The sequence below is a fragment of the Erigeron canadensis genome, chromosome 5 (genome assembly GCF_010389155.1).
Source record: "Erigeron canadensis isolate Cc75 chromosome 5, C_canadensis_v1, whole genome shotgun sequence".
NCBI lineage: Eukaryota > Viridiplantae > Streptophyta > Magnoliopsida > Asterales > Asteraceae > Erigeron > Erigeron canadensis.
The window spans coordinates 22202997-22214992 of NC_057765.1; the positions used below are offsets into that span (position 1 = coordinate 22202997).

At 32.3% G+C, this 11996-nt stretch overlaps 1 long non-coding RNA gene across 1 annotated transcript; it reads right to left on the minus strand.

Annotated features, from left to right (window-relative positions):
- Window positions 1–3881: 3881 nt before the first annotated feature.
- Window positions 3882–4372, minus strand: LOC122598927. Its single transcript, XR_006323789.1, has 2 exons — window positions 4287–4372; window positions 3882–4164 (listed from the first exon to the last, which is right to left on the minus strand). It is a non-coding gene; the product is annotated as an uncharacterized LOC122598927 (long non-coding RNA).
- Window positions 4373–11996: the final 7624 nt, after the last annotated feature.

The following is an 11996-nucleotide window of genomic DNA, read 5'->3' on the forward strand; positions in this document are numbered from 1 at the left end:
GAGTAAGGGTCTCTTTTTGAGCTCTGAACTAGGATGTGCAAGTTTGAGGTTGATTTTCCATTTCCGGATTATTTCATTTGCTATGAGTGTGCTGGTGATTGAGTTGATTCTAGAACTTGTCCTTGTTGATCGTTCCGTTGTTTTGCTATATGATGAAGAGGCAAATTTAGGATAAAACCTTTATTCTTTGTTTATTCACCCTTTGTTTAGTAAAAATCTGTTATGTACATATTTTGTAATGTGCTTAGTAGCTAACTAAACCGGTTAGTGAACCACCCGTTGGAAACCCGTATGTTGCACTCCCTTTTAGTGCAAGAAACAAAAAAAAAAAAACATGTTGTCACTAGCCAGTTCTTTGTTAATTAAATCCACCTAAATATAAACCATTCCTCACCATACTGATAGTCAAAATCCTGGTGGGTCATTGGTTGCCTTTGCTAGATTGGATGGTTTGGGTTTTGCCTTATTATGTCGGGTCGGGATATTCTCATCTTATGGGGATAAGTTTGATTTTGTCATGGTTCTTGGATAAAGTCTAGATTGTTCATCTTAGCATCTTTTGTGATGATTTGTCACTGTTTCTTAAATTATGTAGAGAATACCAATTAGGCAGAGTAAAAGTAGCTCACAAAAAAAATGGAATAAAAAGAATAAAGGATTGAAAAACAGAAAAAGAAAAAAATGAGCTTGGGCTGTCAGTTGGTATTTCTCCTTTTTGTCAAATCATTTTATCTAAGTTGGTCGTTATTATAACCAACAAAGTGTGCCGAAGTTTAATACGTATACGGTTAGAATGTTTGAAGTTAGCAAGTTTGATTGAAGTCAACATTGGTTAGATTTGGTTGATAAGTTGTTTGATGGAAAACTTTTTGGGATGTGGACCGTTGGCAACTAATGACATGGGTTTGTTTTTGGACTAGACTATATGTGAAACTTTGTTAAATGTTGTGTTAGATCTTTGTTAACACCACTTGTTACCAAAATTCTCATACCTTATTTAAATGCCCTGTTTAGCCTTAAAATGCTACAACCTGTAAAGTCCTCTTCTGATAGACGTAATAGGGCGCATGCGCCTTGGCGACTTACGAACGATCCTTGTACAAGCCTATGGTTAAAAGATTATGCATCACGACTTGGCTATTGAGTGATTATTCAAATATTCGACCCCAAAAGAAAGTTAGTTGGAGTAGGATAGGCGAGATATCACTTGTTCGTTTCATTTGTGCTTAGTCGTGTTATTGAGGCTTGTATATCAGTCAAATATTGTCAAACGTTCCGGTTTTCATTTAAGATTAAAACTGCCTAACCATTTATTCTCATTTTTTATTATGGTTGAGCTTCTTTTTGATAACTGAAATGTGGTTCCATAAAATACCAAGGATTGATTTGTTTTTTTTTTAGTTTGGATTTGCTTGAGGACAAGCAAGGTTTAAGTGTGGGGGGATTTGATATGTCGTATTTTATGCCCATTTTCCTATAGCTTAAAGTGTCGATTAGTGAGGTTTACGAGTCATTTTCGTATACATTTGGTGCGTTTATGGTATTTGTTAGTGTTTCAGGTGGAAAACAGGTACCTAAGCGATATTTTGCAGAAAACGAAGTTTCTGGAGCAAAATGGGTGTTTATGGATGTTTCATGTGGCTCGTAAATGAAGAATTGAAGAAGTCAAGCTGGTCAAAGAAGGTCAACGCCAGAGTGCGACGCACCTCAGAGAGTGCGTCGCCGTTTTGTTTGTTGTGGAAAGAAGTGATTCGCAGTTTAATAAATGTGCGACGCACATTCTCTATAGGCGACAAAAGACCAGTCAACGAAGTCAAAGTCAATAAAAGTCAAAAGGAAAGTGCGACGCACTTTGCTATGTGCGACGCACCTGGGCGCCGAATCTGTCCATTTTTCTGCCTCATATAAATAGTTGCAAAAACATTCCAAAAACCTATCTTTTCACTTTCCAGACGATTTTAAGAGCTTTTTCTAGGGTTTATCTTATTTTTCATCATTTTGGAGGATCAAAGGCTCGTTCGGAATCATTTCGTTATTCGTTTTTCAATCCTTTGTATTCGGTAACAATGAATTCCTTCGTTTTGATTTGTTATTTCATATTTAGTATGAGTGGCTAATCGCCTTTTCATCCATCTTGATGGAGTGAGACATTATGTAGGGATTGCACAATATTTATTAATTCAAGTGATTTGATTTAACGTTTTGTCGTGATCTTAATTTAATTAATTCTTTGTAATTTAATTATTGATTGCGGATAATTTGTATTCATTGCTTAGTGACGACTAGGATTTGGGTATAAGTTATTTTGATTGCTTAGTTAGAAGCAATTGGCTCTGTGATGGGTACGGTAGAGGGTAATCGAAATTTGATAAGAATTAACGGGTTGACGGTTGGGTACAATCGATAGGCAAAATTGTTATCTGAAATGACCAAAACCATTGTTTAACTAGGGAAGTTATAAAAAGGCGTCTCGGGGTACCGGTCTTAATAATGAGACTAGTTTATACAAGAGAGTCGAATAAGTTGTTAACTTGACGGGTACGGGGTAGGCGATTAATTTGAGTCTCGGTCATTTAATCACTAAATTGAATTTGATCTTCATCAAATGTGCAATCCTAACATTCTGTTGAGCGAAATCAAGATGGGTGACTTTTAAATTATTGTTTTCGACAACAAACTTCTCTTTCGATTAATCCTTTGGGATTACTGACTTTTCAAACTAACTACTTGCAACGTGGCAACTCGGCCACAAAAACCCCATTTTTACTTAAATCATTTAACGTTTTACAAATGCTTGTTTAAGTCCTTGCGAACGATCTCGGCTTACCAGTTTTTAACTATACTGCACGCGATCAGGTCCACTGCCTGTGAGTGTGTAGTAATCAGTATTTTCGGTAAATCGTGTTTATAAATTTAAAGCTAGATTTCGCACATCACCAAGTCAGAGTCAACCCAACCTTGCCTAAAAGACTAAAACGCAGATTTCAACAATTGCTACCCAATGTCAAACAATTGTCAGACCCACTTTTACTACATGGAAAATATATATATATATGCAAAGCAAACATGATTAAAAGTTAATCTACTCAAAATAATAAATGAACTCACAAACCCATTAAGTTGATTAAACATTCTGTATCGAGCTTTCCATATTGTGCAACAGTGGATTTCACAACGCGCTTTGCATCCGTCACCTCCAATGGGCTTGTCAATAGAGTCCAGCTTTACATTAATTTCATCAATGTTCTTATTAACCACCACCTACTGATTTCATATAAACGGGTCCAGCAAAGTATGCAGTTGGATAGGTGGTAAACGGGTCAGAATGGCTACTTTTGTATCAAGCAACAATGAAATTGTTGTAGTAAACTTGGTATGTAGTAAAAGGGTATGCAGTAACTAAGTAAATACTTACTTTCACTTTTGTCCGATTCTTTATTCTTTATCAACTATTGTTTTAGAAACCTTTAGAACATCTTCATTCCCTAAGGACTATTGTTCCAATGTTTCATTGACCTAAACAACTTGCTTTTTGTTACTTTATATGCTTAAAACCATTTTCTAATATATATATATATATTAATCATATTTAACAAACTTATTATTAAACAATTAAAAAATCTTCCTCACGAAATGTTTTGGGTCAAACTGACATGCAAACAACCTACCCAACCCACCCATTATGCCACCTTTAATTTAGTACAAATCATCACACTTATCTGTTATGCCAAGAGAGATGGCCATAAACATGCCTTTGCTCTCATTTAACATGCAATACCCTAAAAGCAGTCACTATAAGCAAACACCACCAAAACATCAAGATCACCTGAAAGCAAGTTAATTGGGACCACACCAAACTTAATTGGTATTGGCTAGCTTAGTCCTTCCAAAATACTGGTTGTTGACACCTATTTCAGATTGAATCGATTCTTAGCCAGAAGGAAACAGACCCAACATGGTTCAAATTACAAAACAGAGAAGTTCAAAATGACTTCAAGTTTTACCTGAGGACAAGCATCAGCTTCAGGTACAATGGTTGCATCAGTTTCTCTCAAAATCTACAGAGGGTACTTTCTCAAATCTCCATGATTTGTTTAATCATATAACAACCGTTGTGCCAATCTCCTATGTGGCAATTTGCTACACTCGAATAAATATATATACCTGGTCAACGACAATGGCATATCCACATTATAAATTCACATATAATTAGCAACAATGATTTTGTTCAAATCATATACTTTAACAAATATATACAACATATAAGTATAATATACAGAAGTAACCTTTTCTTCTATGAGACATCATCCACCTCTCTATGAGAATCTTTGTGCAAATGAACATCTCCCAAATGCTGAAATCTCTTTATCCAGGTGAGTTAGGATACGAACATCCAAAACACATATTGATCATCCCCTATTCAACACGGCCAATCGGAACAGTTCTAGGTCTCTTTAAACATAAAGTTTAATAAGAGCCTCATTTCGAATACCTTTCACTAAATTGACATGGAAAAGCTCCAAATAAAATCAAATTCCATGCTGATCCAATGCTTATCTGTAGAATTAAAGAAACTAACCAGATCATCGTACACCATATGTCAAATTTGATCGCATTACAATCTAGTTGGATAACAAAAACATATAGGATATACTATGAATTTTATTATTATGTTAGCATGTTGATGAGTTTTATTCACCAATAAAAGTTCCACTTCCACCACTACAGCATGCATGCTGCTGCTGCTTCTGCTTCGTTTCTTTGCTTTCACCGTTGGCAACACCCAACTTTAAAAACCCATAAAATATATTAGTATAAATAAAAATTTAATCCATAAAAATACAAATATCGAAACTTACACATGAATTCCAATTTAATCGAACTCTGATTAGGTTATCATCGACGACTTAAAATCCATATACAAAAAACTGGTTCACAAGCCAAAGGCAATCCAAGGTCCTAAATCACCCGTGTTGGCTCATGCTCTCCTGGTCATGAAGATTAAAGACTAATACATGTTAGACGGACAGTCAATAAAAGTCTGATTACCATATCCAATACAAACACAATCAGTTTCACAAGTTAGATATTAGTATAAATTAAACAATCTATTGTTCTCACTTGATAATATTCAAATTGGGAATCTGTACTTGTTCTTCACATTCCTGTCATCAAGAATATCATCATAAACATTCTCATAATCATGAGCTAATGTAACACACTGGCTGCAGCAGAACCATTGTTGTTTTTACTCTACATGTTCTCGACAACCCTCATAAAAGAGTTTTAGTATCCTCCTCTTTATCCCATGTAAAAGAGACAAAACAAAACAATGAGTGATGCATGAACTACTTCAGCTACTGTTTTTAATCATAAGTTCATAGCTTTAGTATAACATATATATAGTGAAATATTGGCTAAGTTTACCTTGATAACAGATTCTCACTCTAGATAGGATGCAATCTTTTCAATATCCATAGACTAACACTTATTACTAACTTTACATTGTTTATGCAATATATCAAGCAAGCAAACAAACTTTTGTATCAATATAACATTTTGGGTACGAATATCAAATAGGCTCAGATATGTTGAGTAAGAGTAATGGTTCAATATGGTTGCATCAAAAAAGATTGGCATGCAACAACAAGGTCACATACACACCTCAAGTGTCATGCCAAGGAACACATAACTTCAAACTTTTCTTGAATGTAAACACATCATCATAGCCAATCAAAACGAGACAACCATCAAATTAAGTTATTAAAAACGTCGTATAAAACACATAATTATAGCCAATTTAAACACACCAGTTGTGGCATGAAGGCTATCAAGCAATGAATCTTTGCATCAACATAACAATTTTGCTACAAATAGTTGAAAGGCTCAAACATGTTGAAGTAACGGTAATGATTCAGCATGGCTGCATCAAAAAAGGTGGGCATATGACAGCAAAGTCACATACACACCTCAATTGCCATGCCAAAGAACACACAACCTCAACCTTTTCTTTAATGTAAACACATCATCATAGCCAATCAACCTTTTTTTGATGTAAACACATCATCATAGAAAAAGGACAACTTTCATCTTAGCTAACCGAAATGAATGGTCGTATAAAATATATCATCATCATAGCCTATCTAACCAGTTGTAGCATAAAGGCTCAGGCATGCTCAAGCAAGAGCAACGATTCAACATGGTGTACAAGATCATAAAGTAATATAAGTAGTGGGTAAGAAATGGTCCAAAAAAAAGGCTTTATATCTGAACCCCTATATGTATTTACAACTTCCTTACACATTTTCTTAAGCCCATTCTTTTACTGATAATCACCTCAGATCTCCTTTTGCTACACCAAAACAATTAAAATGGTATGAATAAACTTCTTGCTTTACATTCCATTCTTTCCCAAACTCATTTAATGGATCAAATCATACAAAGAATTAACTCAAGCATTTACACAAATAGTTTGTGAACATGATTTAAGACAGAAATCATTCCTTCATATCGAGTCAAACTGAAGTGAAATAAGGATGAAATATGAAGTTTATGATGCATATAACACAACCCACAACTTTATTATTGCATATAACACAAGAATTGTAGATTGATTGAACATACCTTGATTAATTAAACATAAAGGAAGAAAGCCGTCGGAGATAGCACAGTCGTCGGAGATGGATATGAATCCATGATAGTTTAATCTCATGTAAATGTAGATTTGGAGATTTGATTTTAGAGAGAGAATATGAAAAAAGAGATCTGTTTTTTTTCTTTCTATTAAATCTAATAAATTAGATTCTTTACATAATCTGGATTACAAAAAAATACACATGAGATCAGGATTTCAGATTCTTTACTCATCTCAACAAATAAATCATCTTTAATATTTTCTGGATCTAAAAAAAATATGGAATGTGTGTTATTTTTGAGAGAGAGAGAGAGAGAAAATGCCTAATTAGAAAACTAAATCATCTTTCTTTTAGTCTCTCTCCCTCTGCTCTTTTTCTTTCCAAATTCAAAAATTAAAAGGTCCGCCCATTCTCTTTCCTGGTTTGAAATCCCCCTCTCAAACACCCTGCCCCCCCCCCACACACACACACATACACACCAAATACACCTTATAATACCTAGCACTTGACATCATAATTCCTATGTGGCAAGCTTCTCTGCTCGACAACACATAATTGTGATGTCACTTGGTATGTTTCCTTTAGTATGAAAAAGGAGATACTATAGTTTTTTCATCTGTATTTGACTAAGTTTAAATTTATAACATGCAACCTCTATTTTTTACCTGTATTTGACGAAGTTTAAACTTATAACATGCAACCTCTATTTATAGGCTCATGTGTTACTAATCTATCTATGAATATGATCAATTGGTATTCAATGCTAATGATACTTACTTGATGTTATGTTTAACTTTGCGTAACGGAATTTTTTTATTTTTTACTTACTCAGAGAGGTATTTTACTTGCTTTGACATGATATCCGTGTTTACATATTAAGTTAAAACACTATAGCCGTTAAACACGTGATACATAATTCTACCTTTTGAAACGTTTGAGTTTGTGAGTGGTTGTTTCTATTGGATGATGTTACTTATGTGATGTTATTTTTAAGTTTTTGTAAAGAGTTGTAAAGGATTGATTACTTTTAATCGTTTATTGGAAAAAAATGAAAATCGATTATTTAAACATAAACAAATAAACAGGCCGGTTTTATTAAAAAAAAAATTGTTGTATATCTATTTAAATAACAAACAACAAACGAATAACGACTTAAATTTTCGAAATGTTTTAGCGAGATGTATCTACGTACATAATTAGACATATATATATATATATGGGGTAGAGATCCAAAAAGAAGGTTCTTAAGGAAAGAAGGGAGAGAAAGTTCATTTTTTTTTTTAGCTTGTTTTTTTTACTTTTATTCCTTTTTTCACTTTTCTAATTCTTTTTTTAATTAATTCAATCTATAAAAAAATTTTAAAAAATAAATAAAAATAAAAAATTTCTAACCCGAGTTAGTGAGTTATACAAGTAAGGGTACGGTACGGGTTTCGTCCTTAAGGATATTAATAAGGGGTAGCTGGTAGGAGTGATAGGTCATAGAGGGTGATAGGCCATAGGGGGTGATAGGTCATAGGGGGTGATCGGTGATGGGGTGATCTACCTAACGGGCTTCGCCCTTAGCTATTATGGCTCCGGAATAAGCCGAAAGGCTTCGCCTATAGCTTACGGCTACGCCCTTTGAAAAAAAAAAAATTTTAAAGTTTTTTTTAATTTTTATATGGAATAAGTTAATTGAAGAGAGAATGAAAAAAGTGGAAAAAAGGAAAAAAAGTTTAAAAAAATCAAAAACGAACCTTCTCACCATTCTCTCCTTAAGGTACCTTCTTATTTGATCTCTATCATATATATATATATATATATTAAAACAGTAGGAATTCTAACCTTTTAAAGCTTTCTTTCATCCTAAAGCTAGCTTTAAATTTTGCCACATAGGAATCTATCCTACGTGATACCTCCATACTTTTTTACAATATTTATTTAAAATCTCTATTTATTCTCAAACCAATCTAATTTATTTTATTAAATATAATATTAAATATTAAATCAAAACTATATACATAAGATAAAAAAAAAAACCAAAACTCATTTTAAATAATAAAAGACGTCAATGCATCTAGTAATTTGGTTAAATAATAAAAGACGTCAATGCATCTAGTAATTTGGTAAAGATATTTGACAAAAATAATATTATTATTTATTAGATTATATACAACTTTGAAGAAATCATTTGAAAATATTATTAGATTATCTATGACCAGACAACTTTTTCTCTATTTCGTTCTCTTGGCCGAAACTTTAACTAAAATTGGTTGTTATTCTAGGCACAAAATAAAATCTATTATATAATGATAATAATAGTTACTTGAGTTTTACAAATGAGTTTTTTGAGTTTTACAAATGAGTTTCCTGATTGATGGAGATAATATAATTTATTTCTTAATTGTGTTTGAGATTATATTTTTTCAATCACTACATAAGGTATTTCTTTCATCTATTCAACATAAATAAAAGCAAAAACTAATTTTTTTTTATCTTATTTAAGTCGTTATTGGTTTTTTTTACTTATTCGTATTGTAGTTATGTGTATATATATGACAATTTTTTTTTTGTCATGTTTAGTTTTTTACTTTGTACATATTATTATGTTTGATGAATAGATAGTATGCTACATTATCGATTTACGTTTGATTTGTTGTAGTTAATCTATAAGGTGAATACATTTTTACGTAATTTATGGCTACACAAATTTGTTGATGATATCAAATATCCTAGGTTAAATGTTCTCAGAAGGGGTGTGTAATCACTACAGTAGGTTAAGTGATTGTGATATCGACATGTCGGAAAAAAATAAAGTTTTACTAAAGTGATACATGAATTAACCATAAACTATAACATAATCGATTATTACATAATAAACCTTCTAGATGATATTTGTATTACTATAGTCCTCGTGAATTGTCGTGAATTGAATTTTAAGAGGACATATATGTTTTTATCTTTAGAAGGGAAATGGTTGTTGTAAACGTGTGCACGCCTACAAGTCATATTGCGCATCAACGGCACATTGATTAGTTAAATGTTCTCAATTTTACGTGTTACATAACACATTCGTTGATTTTGTATGTGAAATTCAAATACGTAATGTAACATCTAAGTATCTAACAAACAAAACAGGTAATATTATTCTTAATTAAATATGTGAAAACTCATCTCATATAGATAGTTAAATCAAGTTGGAAAACTTTAAAGATCTTATTAGCTTTGATATATATATATATATATATATGCCATTCTTAATAAAGATTTATCTATACTTATTAATTTCTATACACATTGTAGTATATTTTACAAAAACATTTATGGGTTGTTTGGTTCGTTGCATTCAAAAGAACTTGATAAAAATAAAAATAAATAAAAAAATTGAGTTCCTTCTTTGTCTTTGTCGTGTCCAAAGGACCGGTTGACAATTTATCTACAAATAGTTGAAGCCAGTGAACGAATACTTGTATGAAAATCTAATGTTCACTGAAAATCACTCCACTTAAGCTCATATCAACTAAATCATTTTATTAAATTCGAAGACTGAAGTATTAAAAAAAGAAAGGATCATCTCAATGGTGGAGCCCAGCAGAAGATCTTACACTGATGGAACCGAAACAAATCGGTGTGATCTTTACTACTCGCTGCTCGTTTATACATTATGTTGTAATTGCTTGATTGTTACTGTTTTCTTAGTTTGATACAAAACAGGTTACCACTAGATATGTGTCGTTTATCTTTTGTCCATTTTCTTTAGCTAAAGTTAGATTGTTCGAAAATATTTGATCTCTTTGGTGGATTTAGTTGTGGTGAATTGGTAGAGTTATGCATAATATGTCACTATCTATTATGCCAATTTAGGACTAATTTTGCGTGTTAAAAGTCAAATTTTAGTACTATCCTTAAGACCAGCAAATACGCGTTTATTTTGTGTTTGGTATGCCCCAACCGTTTATATGATCATGACCCACGAATCACTTGGTCCACAATTCTATCCCTTACCCTTTTACGATTTTGGTAGTCCCATTTCCGATATTCCCAATTTCCAATGGCGTGTCTATCATTCAGGATACTCCTAAAACAGTATATGAGCCACAAGAGTGTGGTCCTTCTAGTATCTTTCTTTGTGGGTGAAAAAGGTATAGCCATTAGAATATTGTTTTGGAATTTGGTTATGACTTGTGATATTGGCTGCTAGGTTTTGAGAATATATTGAACATTCTTTGTTAAAAGCATAGGGCCAAGCAAATCTATCAAGTAAATGAGTCATGCTTGCTACACAACAAACTTGCATTGGGACCATTGATGCTTTCAAAAACGAAATTCAATAAAGCTAGCTAATTGGAAAAAGGTACATGTACCCAATGATAAATCCTTCTAACTAAACCTACTAAAAATTCTCCTAATATATACACTTGTTAACACATGGAATTACTAATTCTCTTTCCTAATTTCACCCTCTGATTTTTCACATGTCACAATCCTATTAATTAGGAAAAATTTTAAGCTAACAATTTAAGAAAATTGATCATTATCCATATATATTTCATGGTTGGATACTTGGATTTACAACAATCATTATTTTTATTTTACTATCTTATAAATTTTTTATCTCACCGAATGTTACACATTTAGGATATTCTAATTGTCTATTATTTTATTTTTTTTATTACAACTCAATAATCAATTCCATATTGTATAGTCATATTGAATGTTAATTCCATATTTTTGGAATATATCAATCTAACGATTCTATGGACAGTTTACCAACTAATTTACGTTAATTAGTCTCTTTAATTGATTGCTCACTTTTATGGTTGACGATAACCACAACATACATCTGACGCACTATCAATTATATCCGGCATGACATGTAGCTACCATGCTAGTAATAATTAAGTTATATAGTGATTGCAGAGTTGTTTGTCTTTTGTTCTTTGAATTGTACCGTAAAAGCATATAAGCATATTAGTTTGAAACTTCATGTGATGAGTATATATATATTTTGACAGCCTCCGGGTCACTTGCCAGATTTGGGTTTGTAGGAGATTCTGATTCTTAACCATAGAGAGAAACAGAGAGATAAGGTGGAATATGACAAATGCTTGTGACCTTTATGATACTATCATGATAAACAGTAAAATTGTAAAAAGGTTAATCCAGCGGGAAGTGATTCCCTTAAGTTGTCTCTAACTTGACATTTAAAGATCAATTTTAAATCTTGATCTTTAATTTTAATCCAATGATCAATATTTGGCTAGTCATGTTAGCTAACTTGAGAAAATCTCCTCCCTAACCCAACCTGTAGCTTTTGTTGGTTTGTTCTTGTTTATTTACCCATTGTAATTTTTACCTAGTTTTATCAGTAGAAGTTAA